This window comes from Eleutherodactylus coqui, chromosome 9 (assembly GCF_035609145.1).
Source record: "Eleutherodactylus coqui strain aEleCoq1 chromosome 9, aEleCoq1.hap1, whole genome shotgun sequence".
Lineage (NCBI taxonomy): Eukaryota > Metazoa > Chordata > Amphibia > Anura > Eleutherodactylidae > Eleutherodactylus > Eleutherodactylus coqui.
The window spans coordinates 9,231,146-9,255,242 of NC_089845.1; the positions used below are offsets into that span (position 1 = coordinate 9,231,146).

The window sequence follows — 24,097 nt, forward strand, 5'->3', positions numbered from 1 at the left end:
CTATCACCCTAAAAAAGAGAGAATTAGCTTTGTATATCCTTCTAGGATATTATTACTCCTCTTCTCCTCCTCCTCCTCCTCCTCCTGAAACACCATGTCATCACGCTGAACAGCCAATTTCTATGCGGGCCAAAATGCTCTGTTTAAAAGCTTTATAAGTTTTTTAAGTTTTAAAAGTTAAACTTAAACAAATTTTTGCGGAGGGCTGGCTCCAGGCGCTGTTACAAATTACCCAATAACAAGCTGTATCTTCTAAAAATGTTTATGGATTTCACCTGCCCTTGGCGTTCAGAAACTTTTCAGGGGTGCACTTGTACTCTTGGTACACCAATTTTTCAGGCCATTGCCAATACTGTTAGCAAACTAATTATTCCGGGCTTCGCCTATACTATTGGTACACCAATGTTTCAGGGGTTTGCCTATACTATTGCTACTGAAATGTTTCAGGGGTTCGCCTATACTATTGCTACTGAAATGTTACTGGGGTCCGCCTATACAGTTGCTACTAAAAGGTTTGAGGGGTTCGCCTATACTCTTGCTACAGAAATGTTACTGGGGTCCGCCTATACACTTGCTACAAAAAGGTTTGAGGGGTTCGCCTATACTCTTGCTACAGAAATGTTACTGGGGTCCGCCTATACACTTGTTACAGAAATGTTACAAGGGTTCGCCTATACTCTGGCAACAGAAATGTTACTGGGGTTCGCCTATACTCTTGCTACAGAAATGTTACTGTGGTCCGCCTATACTCTTGGTACAGAAATCTCACTGGGGTCCGCCTATACTCTTACTACAGAAATGTTACTGGGGTCCCCCTATACTCTTGCTACAGAAATGTTACTGGGGTCCGCCTATACTCTTGCTACAGAAATGTTACTGGGGTCCGCCTATACTCTTGCTACAGAAATGTCACTGGGGTCCGCCTATACTCTTGCTACATCAATGTTACTGGTGTCCGCCTATACTTTTGATACAGAAATGTTACTGGGGTTCGCCTATGCTCTTGCTACATAAATCTGACAGGGGTCCGCCTATACTCTTGCTACAGAAATATTACTGGGGTCCGTCTATACTCTTGCTACCTAAATGTTACTGGGGTCCGCCTATACTCTTGCTACAGAAATGTTACTAGGGTGTGCCTATACTTTTGATACAGAAATGTTACAGGGGTCCGCCTATACTCTTGCTACAGAAATGTTACTGGGGTTCGCCTATACTCTTGCTACCTAAATGTCACTGGGGTCCGCCTATACTCTTGCTACAGAAATGTTACTGGGGTGTGCCTATACTTTTGATACAGAAATGTTACTGGGGTCTGCCTATACTCTTGCTACAGAAAGGTTTGAGGGGTCAGCCTATTCTCTTGCTAGAGAAATGTTACTGGGTTCCGCCTATACTCTTGCTACAGAAAGGTTTGGGGGGTCAGCCTATACTCTTGCTACAGAAATGTTACAGGGGTTCGCCTATACTCTTGCTACTTAAATGTTACTGGGGTCCGCCTATACTCTTGCTACAGAAATGTTACTGGGGTCCGCCTATACTCTTGCTACAGAAATGTTACAGGGGTCTGTCTATACTTTTGATACAGAAATGTTACAGGGATCTGCCTATACTATTGCTACAGAAATGTTACAGGGGTCCGCCTATACTCTCGCTACAGAAATGTTACTAAGGTCCGCTTATACTCTTGCTGCATAAATGTTACAGGGGTTTGCCTATACTCTTGGTACAGAAAGGTTTGGGGGGTCCGCCTATACTTTTGATACAGAAATCTTACAGGGGTTTGCCTATACTCTTGCTACACAAATGTTACTGGAGTCTGCCTATACTCTTGCTACAGAAAGGTTTGAGGGGTTTCCCTATACTCTTGCTACAGAAATGTCACTGGGGTCCGCCTATACTCTTGCTACATCAATGTTTCTGGGGTCCACCTATACTCTTGCTACATAAATGTTATATGGGTCGGCCTATACTCTTGCTACAGAAATGTTACTGGGGTCCGCCTATACTCTTGCTACAGAAATGTTACAGGGGTTCGCCTATACTTTTACTACAGAAATGTTACTGGGGACCTCCTAAACACTTGCTACATCAATGTTACTGGGGTCCGCCTATACAGTTGCTACAGAAAGGTTTGAGGGGTTCGCCTATTCTCTTGTTACAGAAATGTTACATGGGTTTGCCTATACTCTTGCTACAGAAATGTTACTGGGGTCCGCCTGTACTCTTGCTACAGAAAGGTTTGAGGGGTCTGCCTATACTCTTTCTACAGAAAGGTTACTGGGGTCTGCCTATACTATTGCTACAGAAATGTTACAGGGGTCCGCCTATACTCTCGCTACAGAAATGTTACTAAGGTCCGCTTATACTCTTGCTGCATAAATGTTACAGGGGTTTGCCTATACTCTTGGTACAGAAAGGTTTGGGGGGTCCGCCTATACTTTTGATACAGAAATCTTACAGGGGTTTGCCTATACTCTTGCTACACAAATGTTACTGGAGTCTGCCTATACTCTTGCTACAGAAAGGTTTGAGGGGTTTCCCTATACTCTTGCTACAGAAATGTCACTGGGGTCCGCCTATACTCTTGCTACATCAATGTTTCTGGGGTCCACCTATACTCTTGCTACATAAATGTTATATGGGTCGGCCTATACTCTTGCTACAGAAATGTTACTGGGGTCCGCCTATACTCTTGCTACAGAAATGTTACAGGGGTTCGCCTATACTTTTACTACAGAAATGTTACTGGGGACCTCCTAAACACTTGCTACATCAATGTTACTGGGGTCCGCCTATACAGTTGCTACAGAAAGGTTTGAGGGGTTCGCCTATTCTCTTGTTACAGAAATGTTACATGGGTTTGCCTATACTCTTGCTACAGAAATGTTACTGGGGTCCGCCTGTACTCTTGCTACAGAAAGGTTTGAGGGGTCTGCCTATACTCTTTCTACAGAAAGGTTACTGGGGTCTGCCTATACTATTGCTACAGAAATGTTACAGGGGTCCGCCTATACTCTCGCTACAGAAATGTTACTGAGGTCCGCTTATACTCTTGCTGCATAAATGTTACAGGGGTTTGCCTATACTCTTGGTACAGAAAGGTTTGGGGGGTCCGCCTATACTTTTGATACAGAAATCTTACAGGGGTCCGCCTATGCTCTTGCTACATAAATGTTACAGGGGTCCGCCTATACTCTTGCTACATAAATGTTACAGGGGTTTGCCTATATAGTTGCTACAGAAAGGTTTGAGGGGTTCGTCTATACTCTTGCTACAGAAATGTTACCGGGGTCCGCCTATACTCTTGCTACAGAAATGTTACTGGGGTCCGCCTATACTCTTGCTACATCAATGTTACTTGGGTCTGCCTATACAGTTGCTACAGAAAGGTTTGAGGAGTTCGCCCATACTCTTGCTACATAAATGTTACAGGGGTTTGCCTATACTCTTGCTACAGAAATGTTACTGGGTCCGCCTATACTCTTGCTACTGAAATGTTACAGGGGTTCGCCTATACTTTTGCTACATAATAGTTACAGGGGTCTGCCTATACTCTTGCTACAGAAATGTTACTTGGGTCTGCCTATACAGTTGCTACAGAAAGGTTTGAGGGGTTCGCCTATACTCTTACTACAGAAATCTTACAGGGGTTTGACTATACTCTTGCTACACAAATGTTACTGGGGTCCGCCTATATAGTTGCTACAGAAAGGTTTGAGGGGTTCGCCTATACTCTTGCTACAGAAATGTTACAGGGGTCCGCCTATAGTCTTCCTACAGAAATGTTACTGGGGTCTGCCTATACTCTTGCTACAGAAATGTTACAGGGGTCCGCCTATACTCTTGCTACAGAAATGTTACTGAGTATATCACCGAGGCAGCCAAGTTCCCGTTGAAGAAATATATTTCACCGCAGGGAACCACAAGAAATATAAAATATAACTTTTATTAGTTAGATAAAAAGAAAAAGAAAATATTGTGCGATATAAAATGATAGAATAGATCTATGCTGATATAATGATAAGACTAGGAGGTCTCATATGTATACTGATTGCTTTCTTAAAGTCCAGATATTCCCTTTAAGAAAGAAATCTTATATGACCCATTGGGAACTCTATGTGATACATAAACTCTCTCTCCCTTCTAAGTTGGTGGGAATTGGTTTAAATCAATTCTCCTATTATCCAGAGTATCAGATAATGTAGTCGAAGGGGAGATGTGTAGATGTTGACAGGGATTACTAAGTGCCCCAATCACAGATGGAAGTGTCAACTGGGATCCTATATCCCCAAATTCAATGGAGTATGTATTCACTTTGAGATATATAGAATCCTAGGGTCATATATCAGGCTGGAACAAATGAATAAGTCACCACAATAGATGATTTGTAAATCCTGGGTTCCTATTTTATGGTAACCCACATATACCTACAATCATCAAGGGATGGATACACATCCCAAAGTCCAATGGTGCATATTCAAAAGGATGGCTTATGAATTTATAGAGCGATGATGACAGGAATAGCCAAAAGGCAAAGTTCTGGCCATCCAAAGTCTATGTAACAAAGATCAAAGGTTTTTTCTTTGATTCATATAGAGAACTCCTTTCAGAGGAAAAATATATACTGATCTGAGATATAACTACAGATCATATATATTACTCTGAGATATAACTTCAGATCATTTAGCTGTTAGTATAAGTGACTTCTGTCATATTACTGCAGGGGTACACTTAAAGTTTTTATGTGTGCCAAGCAGTAAAATACCTATGTGATTATTGTGGCAAAAAGCCAACTACTGATATTAATCACATTAGGTAAAAACCTTTTGCATCAAATCACTGCTGGGGTGCACTTTAAGATTTTTATATGTGCACAGCAGCAGAGTCCCTAAGTGATTAGTTTGGCACAAAGCCAACCACTGATAATAATCACTTTAGGCAGAAAGCTCTTTCTCCATCTACGCGTTTCTGCTGTCAGAGACTATCTGGCAGCGTCATCAGGATGGATTTTATGCTAGAGACAGGATATTAAAGCCACACAGCATCGTGGCTGATGAAAGATCTGCACAGCACGGTGGCTGTGGAAAGAATGCTCATCCTTTCCACAGCCACCGTGCTGTGCAGATCTTTCATCAGCCACGATGCTGTGTGGCTTTAATATCCTGTCTCTAGCATAAAATCCATCCTGATGACGCTGCCAGATAGTCTCTGACAGCAGAAACGCGTAGATGGAGAAAGAGCTTTCTGCCTAAAGTGATTATTATCAGTGGTTGGCTTTGTGCCAAACTAATCACTTAGGGACTCTGCTGCTGTGCACATATAAAAATCTTAAAGTGCACCCCAGCAGTGATTTGATGCAAAAGGTTTTTACCTAATGTGATTAATATCAGTAGTTGGCTTTTTGCCACAATAATCACATAGGTATTTTACTGCTTGGCACACATAAAAACTTTAAGTGTACCCCTGCAGTAATATGACAGAAGTCACTTATACTAACAGCTAAATGATCTGAAGTTATATCTCAGAGTAATATATATGATCTGTAGTTATATCTCAGATCAGTATATATTTTTCCTCTGAAAGGAGTTCTCTATATGAATCAAAGAAAAAACCTTTGATCTTTGTTACATAGACTTTGGATGGCCAGAACTTTGCCTTTTGGCTATTCCTGTCATCATCGCTCTATAAATTCATAAGCCATCCTTTTGAATATGCACCATTGGACTTTGGGATGTGTATCCATCCCTTGATGATTGTAGGTATATGTGGGTTACCATAAAATAAGAACCCAGGATTTACAAATCATCTATTGTGATGACTTATTCATCTGTTCCAGCCAGATATATGACCCTAGGATTCTATATATCTCAAAGTGAATACATACTCCATTGAATTTGGGGATATAGGATCCCAGTTGACACTTCCATCTGTGATTGGGGAATGTTACTGGGGTCTGCCTATGCAGTTGCTATTGAAAGGTTTGAGGGGTTCGCCTATACTCTTGCTACTGAAATGTTACAGGGGTCCGCCTATATTCTTGCTACAGAAATTTTACAGGGGTTCGCCTATACTCTTGCTATAGAAATGTTACTGGTGTCTGCCTATACTCTTGCTACAGAAAGGTTTGAGTGGTCCGCCTATACTCTTGCTACAGAAAGGTTTGAGGGGTCCGCCTATACTCTTGCTACAGAAATGTTACTGGGGTCCGCCTATGCTGTTGGTGCTCAAAGACTTCCCATGGCGGTGTTTTACCTGTCTGGCACAAATACACTGACTGACTAGGGCAGAAATGTGGGCTGAGGCACTTGGCGGGGGGCAATTCTGCCATGTTTGGGCACTCTGTTTTCCTCATGTGTAATACCATCTTTCAATTCCTTGGGCTCGCCTATGCTGTGGGTGCACAAAGACTTCCCATCGCGGTGTTTTACCTGTCTGACACTATCCTTGTGCACCCACAGCATAGGCGAGCCCAAGGAACTCAAAGACTTCCATTGTGATGTTGAGCTATCTGACACCTACGCAGAATGAATTGTGTGGGGACACATGGATTTCCCATTGCTATGTAACTCACGGCACCTTGGGTAACACAAGGTGGGGGCTGGGACCGAGCCTGACCATGGGCCCACTCACGTGCTTCCCACACAGAGTATTGCTGCATTCTGGAGATGTGTAGAAGTACTGGCATCTGAGTCCCCTTTATGCCCACGTTTGCGGCTTCTGACAATTTTGTGACGGAGGTGGCACGGGATGGGAATGATGATCGTACGTCAATTTATCATCAATTCTCAACAGCATTGCGGGCTATCACCCACACTTTCAAAGAGGGTCGCTGCCTAGCCCTGCCAACTCTCTGCAGTGTGTGCCTCCGGTTCCTCCTCAATAGACATGAGGGTGGTGTAGCTATGAAGCGAGCGTGTGGCATGAGGCCAGCTGATTGCTGTGCAGGGAAACTTTTGTGTGCGCTGTGGATGCAGGGTCGTGTGGGGGGGGGGGGGGGTTGGACTGCAATGCCAGCATGTAACCAAGGAAAAGAGGCAGCGATGTCACCCGCAGGCAGTGATTGTCCTTGGTTGCAGGTAGTGTGGTGCTTAGCTAAGATGTGCCAGTGCGTGTGCCTTGCTAATGAGGGTTTGTCCGAAGTAAATTGTTAGGGGGGTGACGCCAGGCTTTTGTCCCCATTTTGGCTTAATAGTGGGGCCTAGGAGCTTCAGATGTAGCCATGCATGCTGCCCCTGCCGTTTCCTATCCGTTTCTGTGGTGTTTCCGTGACTTTCTGATATTTTCTGGTGTTTGACAAGTCATCACCTATGCGGAGCATCGGTCCCATACAAAAATGCTCTAGTCCCTCATTGACTTCAATGGGGTTCGTTACTCGAAACGAGCTCTCGAGCATTACGAAAAGTTCGACTCGTGCAATGAGCACCCGAGCATTTTGGTGCTCACTCGTCTCTAATAAGGATGTATTAACGCTTTTTAATCTGAGTTTTGTGGTTCAAAATAATTTGTTTTTTAAATATGAGTAAATTCATAAACTATACACAATGTAGCCTGCAAAATTTTATATATATATATATATATATATATATATATATATATATATATGATTAACGAGAAGGACAAAGCACAATCAGATTTGATGACAAATAATGAAAAATTGTGGAGAAATATTCTGAAGAATGTAATTCCAGTAGCATCTTGGATACGGCCCCGGGCTGATAGTGTAGGATGCTCTGATGAGTATTGCACTGGAGAAATGACTTTATGAGGTTAAGGACACAAGCCTGATGTGTAAGTTTGTAGTACTACTTGTGGTGTTTGGACCGCCTCTATATTCCTTCCAATATTGGTTGCCCAAGTTCACAGGTACTATGAGTGATAGTGAAAATAAAACCCATGACATAGAGAACTGTGAAGACACACTGGATGGCCTAGTATGCGGACGGAGTACAGCTGCATATGAGCCATGTTTCCTGCATCCTTCAGTCAACATATGTGATTGGACGGTGCTACCTGCTTCTTTCCATATGCTGATAGAAGTTGGCCCCCAATATATATGCTTTGTTACCAACCAAACTAACAGCACCAGTATGTATAATCTCACCACTCCATTTTCTGGATGTTTACAAAACATATAGGTGATACATTGGCTTACAGAAACTTACACCTTTTTGCCAGATGCTGAAGCTGCATTAAGGTACTACTGGCACCCAGATACTATCCCTATGTCAAATCTGACTGTATCCTTGGGTAGAATTGTAAGACTAATAAAAGATACTGAACACCTTCAAAAGCATTTGGATGTTACTAACCTCTCCCTTATGGAATTAGAAAAACAAACTGTATGGCTAGGAGATAAGTTGGTCAGCCTAGGTACTTAGATCCAGGTAGACACAGAGTAGCACTGGTATGATATTTTTACTGGACGGTCACCTACTGGCAGAAAGATGATGTATTTTATGTTTCACCCATTACTAATACTGTTTCTTTTGTTCATTCTTTAGAGTGCTTGCAATTTCTGGACATTCTGTGGAATACGGAGACAAGCAAATTATTTGGAATCGCTCCCCCTACGATATCCTTGAAACAGTCATACGTAAAGAGCAACAACAGTGGGGATCTGGCAAAGAAGACAATAAAGAAAGACCGGCAGGGGTGGCTTAGAACCCTTGAAAGTACCACCACAAAGGCTCTTTTCAAGGTGGACTGTTTCAAATGGGGGATTATGAAGGCTATGGGCCTAAACATATACATATATTTTTCATTCTGTCTCCTATGAACATTTCTGATATACTGATATACTCTTATTCATATGTTGTTTGCACAGCAAGATTGCATTGTTACAGGAATAGAACTAGAGAATAGTACTCAGCAAAAGTATATGTAACCAATACATAATACTTAAGGCAAAGACAATGCCTTAATGATTAACTGTTATCTATGTAAAAGCATGTGACTGACTGAAATGTACACATAGTGACAATAGACCACTCTCCTTTAAAATACTATATACAGGAAGATGCTTTGTAATACAGCTAGATTGCTTTTAGACACAGTCCTGATCTCTGTGTCCATTGCTTTCTCACGGCGGCCGCCATAACCCCCTCTGATTTGGAGCCTCACAGCATATTGATGGAACGATTGAATTTCCCTAACACAATGCCCCCGCAATTTTTCAGGCTTTCATATATGAGGTTCTTCAGAAGTTCATTAGACGTTTTTGTGTTGCTTTATTTGGATGACATTCTTATTTTTTCCACTGATTATGATTGTCATATTCTGCACGTTCGGCAGGTGTTGCAAGCTCTCCATGAAAAAGACCTATTTGCCAAGCGAGAGAAGTGTACTTTTGCAGTACAGGAGATTTCTTTTCTGGGGTATATTACCCTAGAGGGATTTAAGATGAATTCTAAGGAAGGTCCGAGTTGTTTTGGACTGGGTTCAGCCTAAGAATTTGAAGGCCCTTCAAAAATTCTTGAGATTCACGAATTGCTATCGTAAGTTTATATGTGGGTTTTCGGAGAGGGTCAAATCTTTGACTGATATGACAAAAAAGGGTCTTTTACTCCTGAATGGTCTCCTAAAGCAATTCTCAAATTTGAGACTTTGAAGAGGTGTTTTGCATCTGCCCCCATTCTTGTACAGCCAGACTTGTCCAAGCCTTTTGATGTTGAGGTGGACACTTCAGAGGTAGGGGCTGTTCTGTCTCAAAGCGCTGGCGAATTAAAGGATCTTCATCCTTGTGCATTTTTTTCATGGAAATTTTCCTCTACGGAACAGAACTATGACATTGGGGACAGAGAGTTGTTGGCCATTAAGTGGGCGGTCGAGGAATGGTGACATCTTCTGGAAGGGGCTCAACATAGGGTGACAATTATCACCGATCACAATAATTTGATTTATTTAGAATCAGTGAAAAGACTTGACCCTAGACAAGTTCGGTGGTCATTGTTTTTTGCTCAGTTTAATTTTGTGGTCACATACCGACCTGGCAGACCAGGTAATATTAGGGCGGATGCTCTAGGAGTTTTGTTCCGGTGGTCTCTGATGAACCTTCTGCACCCATTCTATCGGAGGAGGTGGTGGTGTCCACGGTGTCCCTGGATCTTGAGGAGCAGCTCCATAAGGCATAAGATTTGGTGCCTGCTGGCTTGCCTAAAGACAAACTTTTTGTTCCGCTACATTTGAGGTTTCAGGTACTTTCGGAAATGCAAAGCTCTGTTCTGGCAGGTCATCCTGGCATCAATAATACTCCTAAGTTAATAAGTCCAGCTTTTTGGTGTCTGTCTTTAAGATGTGATGTTTTTTGTTTTGTGTCAGCATGTGAGGTCTGTGCTAGAGCCAAATCGCCTCGGCATCTCCCTTGTTGCCTCTACCGGTACTGGAGAGACCCTGACCTGATCTGTCCATGGATTTTATCATGGACTTACCTTTCTCCGAGGGAAACACAGTTATCTGGGTGGTGGTTTATCATTTCAGCAAGATGTGTCATTTTGTGGCTCTGCCCCGCCTACCTAACGCTAAGAAATTGGCTAAGCTGTTCATAGTTCATGTTATTAGGTTACACGGGGTACCATCTAACATTGTCTCTCATCGAGGGGTGCAGTTTGTATCTGGGTTCTAGCATTTTGTGTGTTGCCAGTTAGGCATACAACTTTCCTTTTTATCTGCTTACCATCCTGAGACAAATGGCCAGATGGAGAGATGTAACCAGAGTCTCGAGCAGTATCTATGATGTTTTGTTTTGGAGAATCAGAATTGCTGGTCTGGGTACCTACCTCTGGCAGAATTTGCTCTGAACAACAGATTTTAGGAGTCTACAGACACATCTCCTTTCTTTTGTAATTATGGGTTCCATCCATGTTTTGGCTCTTTGGTACCGCAAGAGAGTGAAGTTTCATCCAGCCGCAAGGCAGTTTGGGAGGAGGTGCAGAGAAATATCAAGAGATCAGTCAGAAGCTATAAGAGGGTGGCGGATAACAAGCTGTCAGAGGGGGTTAGCTTTCAAGTGGGTGAATTGGTCTGGTTACCCACAAGGAACATCAAGCTTAAATAATCATCTTTTAAGCTGGGTCTATGGTTCATTGGTCCTTTGAAGATCACTGAGAGCATTAACCCTGTGTCCTTTAGATTGGAGATTCCCAGATCACTAAAAATCACCGATGTGTTTCACAAGTCGTTACTTAAGAAGGTGGTGAATCCCAGACTTGGGTCGTCACCTCTCTGCCAGTGTTGGTTGACGGGAATCTGCAGTTCAAGGTCAGCTGTATCATTCACTCACATCAAGTCAGGAACTCGCTGCAGTATCTGGTGCATTGGCAGGGGTATGGTCCGGAGGAGAGGACGTGTGTTCCAGCGGCTGAGGTCAACGCAGACCGTTTAGTCAGGAATTTTCATAAGTGGAATCCTGATAAACCAGGACCTAAGGGTCCAGAGGCCCCCTCCTCAGAGGGGACCTAATGTCGCAGCTTGTCGGTCGCGACAGCATTGTGGCATGGTGGCCTCGATGCAGGCCAAGGTCTGTTGTCTTGTTATGCAGGACAAGGGTCATTGCACCATGTGCAGAGACTGCTGGGTGCTGTCTCTCTTTACTGCATGGATGCATGCTTGATTAGTCATGCCTGGGAAAAGGTTGGAGGTGGGGTTCTCTTATTGCTCTGCCAGTCCTAAGGTGTAGAGTAGCTTAATATTCTCACCCCTCCCTTTCCTCACTGATGCTTATTCAGCTCCGTAGAGTAGTGGAGATTGGAGTTCCTCTGTGCTGGGTGTACTGCTACATCCAGATAACTTGCTGCGGTTTACTTTTTAGTTGTATTTCTATTTTCAGTTGTTTTGCTGTTTGGTTCATCTCTCCAGGGCCTCTATAGGGACAATCAGGGTCTAGGAAGAAGACCATGGGCCACCCTCTATCAATGTGATTACTCCACTTCTAGGCAGGGACCCTTCACTCACCTGCTAGGTTAGGGCCAGGCTTCCTTCTCCTGGAGTGGTGCTACTGTTCAGCATCGCGTGGTGCGCACTGTTCTACAGTGCATGGTATTGTCAACTGCAGTGGTTGTGAACGTCACCCTGCGTCTGTGCTGAGCGTGGTGTTTGTGTGCCGCACGGATGTGACAATAAGTCCTCGTACTACAATAGTAAAAGTGATGGACTGCACGATGACACACCCTCTAATGCTAGGCCCCACCCTATTTTTGAAAAAGTGACAAAACTCGGTCTAGATCTGCAAAGTTGCAATTTTTGGATTGTGCGCAAAAATCATCACTTTTGTACATCTTAAAACTGGTACAAGAGATGCCCCAATGTTTGTGCTGCTCTTTATAGCTTCCTGTTGACTAAGCTCCAGCTGCGGTGCCTTTTCCCACAAAAAACGCAGCATTTTTCCCAATCCTACTATATTTAAACGTTTTTTTTTCTGCTTCCTGCTTTTCTGATGTAAACAAGCTGTCAAGAATCTGCTCTTGCATCACCATGCATAATACTCGGTAACTCTAGAAAGTTAGGGCTCATTCACACCGGCGCAGGCGCATTTCGGTTGCGTGAATATCTTGTGTAGTTGTGCGACTGTAAATCTTACAGCTACGTATTTCGCCGCTCCTGTGGGGTTTGGTGTGTGTAAATACTATGTGTTTGCTGGGTAAATGTGCCATGAATATGTAGGGTTTCTGCATATTCACTGCGTAGTTCAGCCTATTCTCTTCAATGGCCTATTGTTCTGCCTAACATGGGCCAAAACAGGACATGCCGTGTATTTCTTCATGCGACTCAACTTGGCATGAAAAAATACGCTAATTTGTACGAACCCATTGAAATGAGTGGTACTATTCACTGTGCGTTACCCTACACAAGTACGCTTGCGTGAACAAGCCCTTAGTTTGGACCTCTTCTGCAATGTATTTGTCCCTTTAACAGCCAGCTCTCTGCAGGTTTTTGGCCATCGGGGTTTTCAGTGTTCATCTCTAGTTTCCCTTAGTGAACAAAGTAGATCCTCTGGGTGATCTGCTGGATTCAAGTTGGATCCTCCAAGTGGATGATCTGCTGGATTACGATTTCAAAGGCCTCATGTCCACTAGAAAAATACACTTTTTCCCCAGAGGATGCACTGCGGGTCACTATTAGGGTGACTACCCACTACAGTTTTTTTTCAATGCGAAATTCACAGCGTTTTTTTTTTTCTGCAGGGGTCTATGGGACTGGTAATGTTAAAATCACGATTTCGCGCTAAATTGCGATTTTGCAAGAGCGCGATTTTAACATTACAAGCCCCGTAGGCCCCTGCAGAAAAATAAACGCTGCGAATTTCGCAGTAAAAAAAAACTGTAGTGGGTAGTCACCCTTAATTAGATTTTTTATTGCCTGCGGGAGACCATAAGCAATGCGTTGAATGGAGCCTATCCGCACGTGGTCCGCAGTAATATGGAGCACGCTGCATTTTTTTTTCCGAGCGTAAAATCCACAAATCAAATTAAATCACATCCACCGGTATAAAATTCAATTTAATTGACCGCGGACGGCCAATGATTCCCTATGGGCAACCGCGGACGGCCAATGATTCCCTATGGGCAACCGCGGACGGCCAATGATTCCCTATGGGCAAATCTGACTGCGGATCTCACCCGCGGACAAAACGCGCAGATTTGCTAATTCTATTTTTCCAGTGGACATGCGGCCTCAGGGTTTGCAGAAAATGAACAGGATAGTTGCTTTTCCAATTCTACCCAAATCTGGCGATTATAATGGCAGTAGTTTGCGGCAGGAGAGGTTGTAGTCCGAGGGTTGTTTAGGCCATTTATGTTTGCAATGCATTTAAGAGGTTTTTGAAAAATTCTGTCTTTTAAATTTTCAAAATCTCAGTAGTTTATTAAAATCTTCTTGATTGCAATAACTGCGTGACGATCAGCAGCACTGAAGGTCAGTGATACAAATAGTAATTATTGCCACTTACAATATATTCGTTATAGCAAGCCAACATTGAAAAAGAAGGAATACAATTTTATGTGATTTCACAAATTTTTGGCAAATCCCCATTTACTGGTCAGCACATTTTCTCCAATGAAACACACATAATAGGATATAAGAGGGACTACTGGATGGAGGTTAGTACACGACACGGAGGAGCAGTTAGTACATGTGGTGGTCGGTGGAGCTGCACCACACTCAGGGGACATATTAGTCCCCATTTTCATTTAGATTCTCTTTCACTGCTCTAAGACTAATTTCTGGCTTCCTTCTCTGCATGCTGGACATCACACTACTGAGACAAAGACTGTGGGATTCAGATCTATACAAGACCACGTTACATGAATGCCCCGGGAGAAGACGTGGTGGCAGAGGCGGTTCAGCAGGCGGGTCCCATCTGTGCTTGAGAATGTCTAATGACTTGATTGACAGTTCAGCGGTGTGAATACTATAATGTATAGAGTCCCCGTGACCCTACAGCGGTCTTATACCGCAGGGCGAGGCTCTGTCCGCATATATGTCCTTCTATTCCATTATGGAACAGGACAATGAATAAAAAAAGCATTTTGGATGCGTTATTTCCACGGTGCCAGTGAGAACAGTGGGGGTAAAGGGCGGAACTGCATGGACATAGTATGTAGGGTCGAATAAAGACCTATGCTACCATGAACTGTTATGGCTTCTATGCAGTTTCCATGATGGTTTCTGTAATTTTATGACAGAAAACCAGGACAGAAACAACGTACAGAATTGCGCACAGAGCCAGCAGTACATGGTGCCGAGCCGCTCTCTGAGTAGCCATATGGCATATTTATTAAGAGTTTAGCAAGAATGCAATAAAATGCTTTTTCAGGGATGACATTTGAATCTACACAGTACAGGTTTTCTACTTGGGATCTTAAAGGGATTTCCCAGCAACATTTTCTTAAAGCTGCTCAGCATTTCTGTTCCGACAGAGCGTAGTCCCCACTTCCTGCTGCAGCAGAAATGGCGCGCCCACAACTATCAGCACTGCAGCAGCAACGGCGCGCCCGCAACTATCAGCACTGCAGCAGAAACAGCGAACCCGCAACTATCAGCACTGCAGCAGAAACAGCGAGCCTGCAACTATCAGCACTGCAGCAGCAACGGCGCGCCCGCAACTATCAGCACTGCAGCAGAAACAGCGAACCCGCAACTATCAGCACTGCAGCAGAAACAGCGAGCCTGCAACTATCAGCACTGCAGCAGCAACGGCGTGCCCGCAACTAGCAGCACTGCAGCAGCAACAGCGTGCCCGCAACTAGCAGCACTGCAGCAGGAGGCAGAGAAGAGAAGGAGAGTGGAGTCTGTGGAAAGTGGGGAGCCAGTAGTCTTCTATCATTTTACACCAGGCTCAGCAGATTTAAAAAAACCTTTTTGTTGCTGGATACCCCTTTAAAGGGAACCTGTCTTGTTGGAGCAGCACCATATACTAAGTTGGCGACAGGGCATGGAGAATGTAATTTTTATACTGACCTTCTCCCTGGTTCCAACGGTGATGCATGCGCTCCCCCATACCAGTCTATGCATGTCATTCTGAGAGGAGCCATATCTTTGTGCCCGGTGGACAGTGCAAGAACCGGGGAGTAGAAACATGACATCCCGTGACTCCCCGTCACCTACAGGAATAGCACCATAACTTAGTTTGTGATGCTGGTCCGATGTGACGAGTTTCCTGTCTGTAATAATTTGAATGCGCAGTAGTGTTTTTGCACAGATTTAAAGAGCTATTCCAACCTGAGACCTTTATGGCTTTGCTGAATGCAATGGCTGCTGGTAGTCGGGATTTAGGAAAACGGCCAAGGGAGCTTCATTATGCTGCTTTCAACAGGAGATATGCAAACCACGTAGCACAGCGAGCTGCAGGGTTTCCAGAGCTCGGGGGCTCCACTGCACCCTTTCCAGAACTCGCATTCACTTCTATAGGAGTTACCAAACAGAGGAGCAAAACCCACTAGGCGTTTCCTGACCACTGAATTCAGCTAGGCGAGGGCAGCTGGGGCCAGAAATAGAGATAGGTGCAGGTCAAGAGGTGGGCCACCTTCATCAGCCGTTCACGGCATATCCTGTGGCTACTCCTGTTAAAGCTTCACATTTAACAACACACTCATGATTAATAGATTTTTAAGATATCTTTTGCTTTACCTTTTTATGAGAAGCGTGTTACAACCTGGATAACAAATACTACTGCAGATTTTTGGGTAGGTAACTGGACTGTTCCTTACGTACACAGCACATGGGGTATTGGTGGAAGAAGTGTTTTGTCTGTTTGTGTCTGTGGAAATGGCACCGATGTTAGTCTTGCTAATATTCATGTCCCAACTACATACAGAACTTTGGCGAAACTTCTATGTATCGTCATATGCCTACCGAGATCTATTCATTGAGGTATAGGGCGAGGAGCACTGCAATGAAGGGGCAGCAGCAGGTTAAAGAACTAGTAGAGAAGGCAGAATTAATGGACTGCAAATAGTTGTTTTCGGGGGAACCTGAAGTTCATTAACAAACAAGACAATTTCACATTTTAGAGAAAATCCATTTCCTCATTAGTGTTTCTGTAGTTTCTCTTTCATTCGAGGAAGACGCGGTGTTGAAAGAGGACACAAACATTGAAGATCTCTAGATATCGAATGTCTTTTGGAGTCCTGAAGCACACCGGGCATTGGAGTTGCATTATTCTGTATGTAGATAGAGAAAGCAATCATTATTATCTATCAATTACACAAGGACTATAAACAAGCATCCATACTAGATCCTGAGTTACAAGTCAGCATGCCCGAACACTTCTCTAGATGGATTTCTGGGGCTAGAAGTCTCCAGTACAATTGTACTCCACTGAAAGCTGCTTTGGACGCCATTATTGGACGTTACATTGACGCATTACTGGTTTCATATGTTTACAGCCGACCTACAGATGTGTTGAGTCTTACTGTAGTCTGGATCTAGTTAACGACTGCAATTTTTTGTGAAGCCAATACATTATCCTGGCATGCTAGCAAAGCCATAGGCAATCTATGATGCATATCACAGCAGCCCCTGGACGGACACTTGCCTGTCATTTCCCTCCGCACCTTCCTGAGAAAACACAGAGAAAAAGCGTCTCCACTTTTTCCAGACACGGAGAGGAAGTGTACCCGTGCCTGAGTTTACAAGGACTGTCTAGTTGTGTCCAGTTCCAGTCAAGTTATAGAGTCAAGTCTGAGTCACCCGCAAGAAAATGCAGAGCAAAAAGGACTTTAATCTTCATTCTCATGTGTCGAGGATGCGTTATACCCTGAGAAGAAAACGTGTGGTATAGTTGGATAGAGTGGAATTGCCTGTGTTACAGTTTATTCAAAAAGAAGCAAAATGGAGACCAAGATGGTGCCCAAGCTTCTTCTTCTCTTGCCCTCACAGAACCAAAGAAACTTTCCCACCACTCAGTTCCCACCGTGGCTGAGGGAAAAGTAGGGGGGGGGGGGTCACCCCCCACCGTGGAGCAAGAGCAAGAGCCAATGTCACAGCTGCAAGCTGAGGACTGCCCAGAGGAGGAGTCACCAAGTTCGGTGAGTGAGCCCCTGCATTTGTCTTATCAGACCAGCGAGAGCACTCCTGTAAGCGAGATAGTTCTGGGACCTAGAAAAATGCTCCCTGTTGGTGCAACGGATGACAAGTGGGAAGAAGCCTGCACTCTCTGAGCGGTTTCTAAGATGTGGCTGAGGAACCATGTCACGGTGGCAATTAGTGCAGCACGCTTTTTGTAATCCTGTGCACCATTGAAGGTATACAACAGGATCTGAACAATTAATGGAATTAGGTGATCGTGATGCCAGTGCCTGGATTAAGAGCGCTTGGTAGCAAAATAAAACTAGCACACGTATGTAGGTAAATGACAGGCACAGTATTTACTTTCAGACCCGTGGTTGTCTATATTAACATTAAGCTCCAGAAATTGCATATAGAAATTGCATACATTCTGTTTAACACTTTATACCCAGATAAACAAACTCTGAGGAGGCAGCATCTGAGCTAAGGAAGAGCTATTAAGAGAGAACTGACAAGAAATACCCCTTATAAACCCCACTAACAGTTTTGCCATTCCTGAAACATTGTGCTCACGTTTTCTTTAGGACTCACAAACTTCCATGAAGATTCTCTACTTCTTGTCTGAAGTTGTCGTCCAGTAGAAAGCAGAACTGGCTTGAATGGACATCAGGTTTGAAAAAACAAGCAGTCTCTCTTTTTGCATTGGGGTAATTTATGGGCTGCTGCACACAGGATTTCTTGAAAGTTTACTGTGATTGTTCCCAGCAAGAGAAACCCCGTAATCCTGTAGATATGACACCTTTTAATGGTTAACAGAAATACATGATGTAATAGCGAGCTTCTGAACCAACACAGGGGTTCTTCTTCAGGCTAAAATGGAATAGATCTGAAGAGGTATGGATATTTATACACACTTATAACATACATACTTATGGCAAGGCACAGACATGGATGGGATTGGTTCGCACTTAAAAGGAATTCTGCAACAGCAAACAAACTTTTTTTGTCTAGGCACGGATAGCGGAGTGAAAGTTTTATGGTCCCTAAATAAACTCTGCTATCAGTGCCTAGACAAAAAAAAGTTTGTTTGCTGTTGCAGAATTCCTTTTAAGTGCGAACCAATCCCATCCATGTCTGTGCCTTGTCATAAGTATGTGTGTGTGTGTATATATATATATATATATATATATATATATATATATATATCCATGTCTGTGCCTTGTCATATGTATATATATATATATATATATATATATATATATCCATGTCTGTGCCTTGTCATAAGTATGTGTGTTATAAGTGTGTATAAATATCCATTAAGCCTCTTCATATCCAATCCATAAGCCTGAAGAAGAACCCTGCGTTGGTTCGCAAGCTCGCTATTATTACATCATGTATTTCTGTTAGCCATTAAAGGGTCTCATATCTACAAGATTACGTCGTTTCTCTTGCTGAGAACAATCACATTTTGCTCTACTGGCTAACACGGTACCAGATCTTTGTTTTCATTGAAAATTTACATAACTGGGCTCTAATTACTGCAGGACAGGGGAGAAGGAAGAAGCCGGGTCTTCACATGGCTATCCGCCTGCTTCCTCTAGATCCATCTCGGCTACTGAGTGACCTCTTCACTGTCTGACTCCATACTGCCTTTCACATCCATCTTCTAACAGTGTTATCAGTTTCTAAGAACAAAATACAAAATGAACCGGAACCCCCAGCTTTATCCTTTACTCCAGGAGTCAGTCACAGCTTATCAGATAACTGATTTACCATGGTGCCTGAACAAATTTAACTCTTTTAGTTTTCTGACTGCCTCCTCTTATTAAATGAAGTCCAGCCTAACTACACTTTGTTAAATGAGCTGGTAGTTAGAACAGTTGCTCTTAACTTGCAGGTAAAGTACTTTTATCCTGTAGTGCTAGTCCAGATGACTACATTGGTCCACGGCCTGAACCTCAAGCTTGGCTGAGTGACGAGCAGGAGATGTTGGCCTGGCTACCTCATATTTCTTCTATTTCACCTGTGCTGGTGAGAAGATTAGGGGAGCCTCTGAACTTGGACCCCATTTCTCCGAGACGTGTTGCTCCCATTTATAATGTTCTTCCAACACGAGAAAGACTCGAAGTCTGCAGTGATTCCGAGCTGGGGATGGATTCATAGACAGCTGTTACCCCCCATAGATTCTTATCCACCATGACAACTAGGAGGTAAAGGACGCTTTTCCAGCACACCTTCTGCCTTTCATCCAGGAATATGGAGATAGGAACTTTTCATTCACCTTTGTGGATGAGCAGTGGGAACTTCCAAGTGGATCCCCATGTGTTGTCCCTACTACCATACCCTGAGAGAGACTGGTGCGTGCCCCGTGGATTGCGTCTAGGACATTGCCTGTTCCGGAATGCATAGTCCATTGGAGACCTGCACAGAAAAAGACTCTTGATACTGTGGATTCTTCTGCACAGCGACGGCAGTCTCCAGACTGTTCTGAGCCATTAGAGGACAACCCTTCAGAGGACTGTGAAGTAAATGCTTTCTTATGTACCAGTCCTTCACTCTGTTCCTCGGTTGGAATACAGCAGCACCACGCTGACAGGGTTTTCTTCGGGATCGGAGTCGGAGGAACCCACCAGGCCACCAATTGTGAAAAAGGTGATGCGGTGTTAAGAGACTTCAACTGTGTTGGTCTCTATATGTTTGTATTCTTTTCCAGAGACTCCTGCTTATTTTTATTAAGCCCAGAAAAGACTTTAGAGCTAATTATGTTCCCCTTGCATACTTAAATAATGCAAATGTTTTATGTTGCTGAAGTTTAAAATGCATAACCAGATTGCATAATGTTGAAACGTAACATTGACAATGTTTATGTTAATGTGCAGGAGAGAGTATGAGAAGTAAAACTGCTTGCACTTAACTGCCTGAGTTTGAATGATGTCTGGATGAGTTAGGAGGTTTTGATAGGACACCCTACTAATCCACTTAAGTGCGCCAATGTCTGGCTGTTATCTTGTCTGTCTCAGAAGATACAGCCTCATTATCATTTTTCATTAATCAGCTCAGTTAGGGGTATTGACTTTTAGCTACCACCTTTCACGAGACTCCAAGGAAGTGATGTCCATTCCACTTACCCCTCATTTTTCTAGTCCTGCCAGTCAACTCTTTTCTATTCTTTTGTCTAGCTACAGTGTTGTATTTTTCTTCTTTAGTCTTTGGGGAGAAGAGTTATGCAAGTGCCCTGTAACAATATTAGTGCATCCTAGATTCTGTCCAGCCGAACGGTATTTTCACATGGCTATGGCCATAGCACTTTGTGTACATGCTGTCATATATTACGACTTTACAAGGAAAGTAGCATCTTAGCTAGTCTGAGTACACCGGAATGGGTAAGCTCTGAGTAGTAACCAAAGGGGGAGTACGTGTTTACAGGCTTCGCCTTGCACACTCCATGACTGCACAGATGGTTCTCTAATATGATAATTAAGTAGAACACTGAAAAAGACCAACTCCGGAATATTCACTCTGTAGTGGTCCAGAGTTAATGGGCCCCGCTATAATGTTAAATGTTTGTCTTGTGCAGTGGTATTATTAGTGTCTTCTATTCTATGTTGTATGCATTTTATTGTGTATTGCACCTCTGCAGCACTGAATAGGTTAATGTCTGGATTATGTCTGAGAAATGTATCATGTTGTATGTCATGTGACCATGTTACATATATGTGTTTGCGAGGATGCTGTGCAAAGGGAGTCAGTCAGTCCGTCCAGTTTGCAAGTGAATTAAAGTGTAGTTCTGCAAGTGAGCCACAAAGACACTGTCTGGTCTGTGTGGTCCACTATGTAAGGAGCTGAGAAGTATTCATCAACACCACCCTCAGGGGAGGAAATGGTAGAACCACCGTGACAGAAATCCTTACCTACCCTGCCATCTCCTCGGCTGTGGGTGAACTCCTTGGACACTGCATAGATCTCCTGTGTGTATCTATAAAGTAGTCTTAGATAAATCTGCAATTTATTAGTAGTAAGGAGACTAGAAGAATACAGGAAGTAGTCTTCAATATTCATGTTCTGCAGGCCAGCTTCATCCGGCCCACCCTCTGGCAAATGTTTACCTGCTCTCTGCCTATTACTGTGCTATTTCAGACAGCAGCCAATCAGTGATCAAAGGCTGGTGGGCGGAATGGGTGTGGTTAGCTGCGGCTTATGAATATGCAGGACTAGTTCTGTGTCTGGCTGCTAATAACAACATGCAAGTTTCTCCCAAACTACTGCACATGTAGTGTACAGAAGTTGATGTGCATATGTTCTAGAAGTTTCTGAATGATGTATGTAGTCATGTGCTTATGTGTATTTCCACTGTCTTCTATGTGTATGAATATGATGTTTATTGCACCTTTGTAGCACTGAATGGGTTACTGTCTGAGAGATGTCTAGATATGTATCTATTTGTTTGTCATGCGACCTTGTTATATATATGTGGGTGCGTGGATGGAAAGAAAAAAAGACGCCGCAGGAACTGTTGCTGCTTTTGGTGTTGTTTGAAGAACAAGAAGGAGAGAGAGAGCCTGGGCTGTACTTGGACACCTTCAGTCTGAGTACTAGAAGAGATGGAAGAGACTGAATGGATAGACTGTTAATGCCGTGAACCCCTTTTTTTTTCACTGTGTGGAGTGGAATATATGAGGAGTGCCGCCATAAGTACAATCCTACAAAATCCTGTGAGAGTGGAGCGGTAGAGTTATTCAAGAGTCGGTGTCCGGGACCAGGGAACCACTGATAACTAGACCTGTGTAAGTCACTCTGTTCTCCCACTACTGTACTGCCGATGGATGTAAAGTGGACTCTAATTTTTGGAACTGTCGCAAGTTGATTTACAGTAAACGGCCTTGTTGACTGTTCCCGGTTTGGCCTTTATACTTCACCCTGTGTGTGTGTACTCTTATTTGTTTCTCTGAGAGATCATTGTGGAGGAAGGAACAGTGGCGTCACCTGTGACAAAAGGACCAAGTTAATCCACCAGTGGGTTTTCCTATTTAAAATAGTCTACCCTCACCCCTTGGACGTGTCCCTGGTTACCCTCAAAGTGAACTACTCTACCCCCACTGTCTCGTAGACTGGGGCCCGCTCTTCGGACGCTGAACACATATCCACATAGGAATCAGTTCGCCTGTCACTACTTCGTGCTGCCTCAGAAAGAGCTGAAAACAGATGATGACCGATTCCTTTAAGTGTATCTTTTTGCACTTGACTTGTAACTGATCTGTTTAGTGAACAATCTGTATTATTCTTTTAGTCCCTTTTATTTTTGTAATAGTATGGGTGGGCACCTACCATTCAGTTAGCTGGGCCAAGGCACTTGTGCACTGAGCTGATTCCTGCAGGAAACAGTTGCGTTCACACTTTAGTGGCTCCATGTGGTATTGCAGTCAAATGAATAGGAACTTATCCAGCAATATCAACCCAGGTCACTGCAATAGGAACGGAGCTGTCTGTTTCCTACAGAAATCAGCTCGGTGCATGAGCGCGGTGGCCGAACAGCTGAACGGTGGTGCTCCTGGCACACCAATCTGCAGTGATTTATGGAGGATAGGCTATCAATAGTTTTCAGCTGGACAACCCATTAACCCCTTATGTATGTTATAAAAGAAAAGAAATCAGGAAGAGCGCCAAACACTTTTCAAATGTGAGTTGGTAACTTCTATTCACTCACCTGGCGCCAGACATGACACCCTAGGGTGGGCATGTCAGCACCTAGTATCCAAGCAGGCATATAGCATTTTTCTTTTTTGCTATCACAGAAAAATCCACCGAATTATAATACAATGGAGAGCTGCAGGTACTGCCCAGAGAAATCCGATCCTCCTAAGAGGTCGGGTCACACAGAAATGAAGATGAAGAGAAAAATGGGGTTCCTGCGCTGCTTTATATGGAGCAAAAACCAATTCTTCTTTAAAAAAGAATTCGCAGCGATCAATGATAATTCATAATAAAAATCATTTAATAGGTATAGTAAATTAAGGTACAAAGCCTTATATAAAATAAATAAAACAAGTAGAGATATACTTGCAAAGTGAAATATGCGACGCGTTTCGACGTACTAGACGTCTTTCTCAAGCATATACAAACACACATCAAGCCAGGTATATATAGCACCACAAATCATTGCATACTTTACCCTGAAAGGTCACCGGTGTTGTACCACGTTCCGGTGTCCGGCGCCATCTTGGGCCGTGGATGATGACGTAACTGGGGGCCGGCGTACAGGATTACGTCCCTTGACCCCCAGTCAGGAGCTACGTTGTACAAAAGGCACGCAGCGCTGCGTTCCATACCTCGGTGGTTTACCGAAGGCAGCGGCCGAGTGTTGTGCCCCGTCACATGACTCCCCACGTGGGGTCGCGCTGCGTGAATGACACGCAGCGCTGCGTTCCATGAAGCAAAGAACGGGCCGTGGGCGGCAACCAGGAGCCGTGTCACGTGACAGCTCGATAATGAAATCAAGCTAAGTCCCGGGACTCTTTTCCCGCAGCCAACTAAATAAGGGAAAGCGTATATATGCAGCCATCAACTCTATTAATGTATATAAAACTGATTTAGA

At 43.6% G+C, this 24,097-nt stretch overlaps 1 protein-coding gene across 1 annotated transcript in view; it reads right to left on the minus strand.

The window, feature by feature from the left end:
* Nucleotides 1-13,832: 13,832 nt before the first annotated feature.
* SLC9A3 (solute carrier family 9 member A3) overlaps nucleotides 13,833-24,097 on the minus strand; it is a 285,255-nt gene continuing 274,990 nt past the window's right edge. Inside the window, exon 18 of the mRNA XM_066579077.1 lies at nucleotides 13,833-16,658. The gene's annotated coding sequence lies outside the window, so the exon portion shown is untranslated. The remainder of the gene's footprint in view (nucleotides 16,659-24,097) is intronic.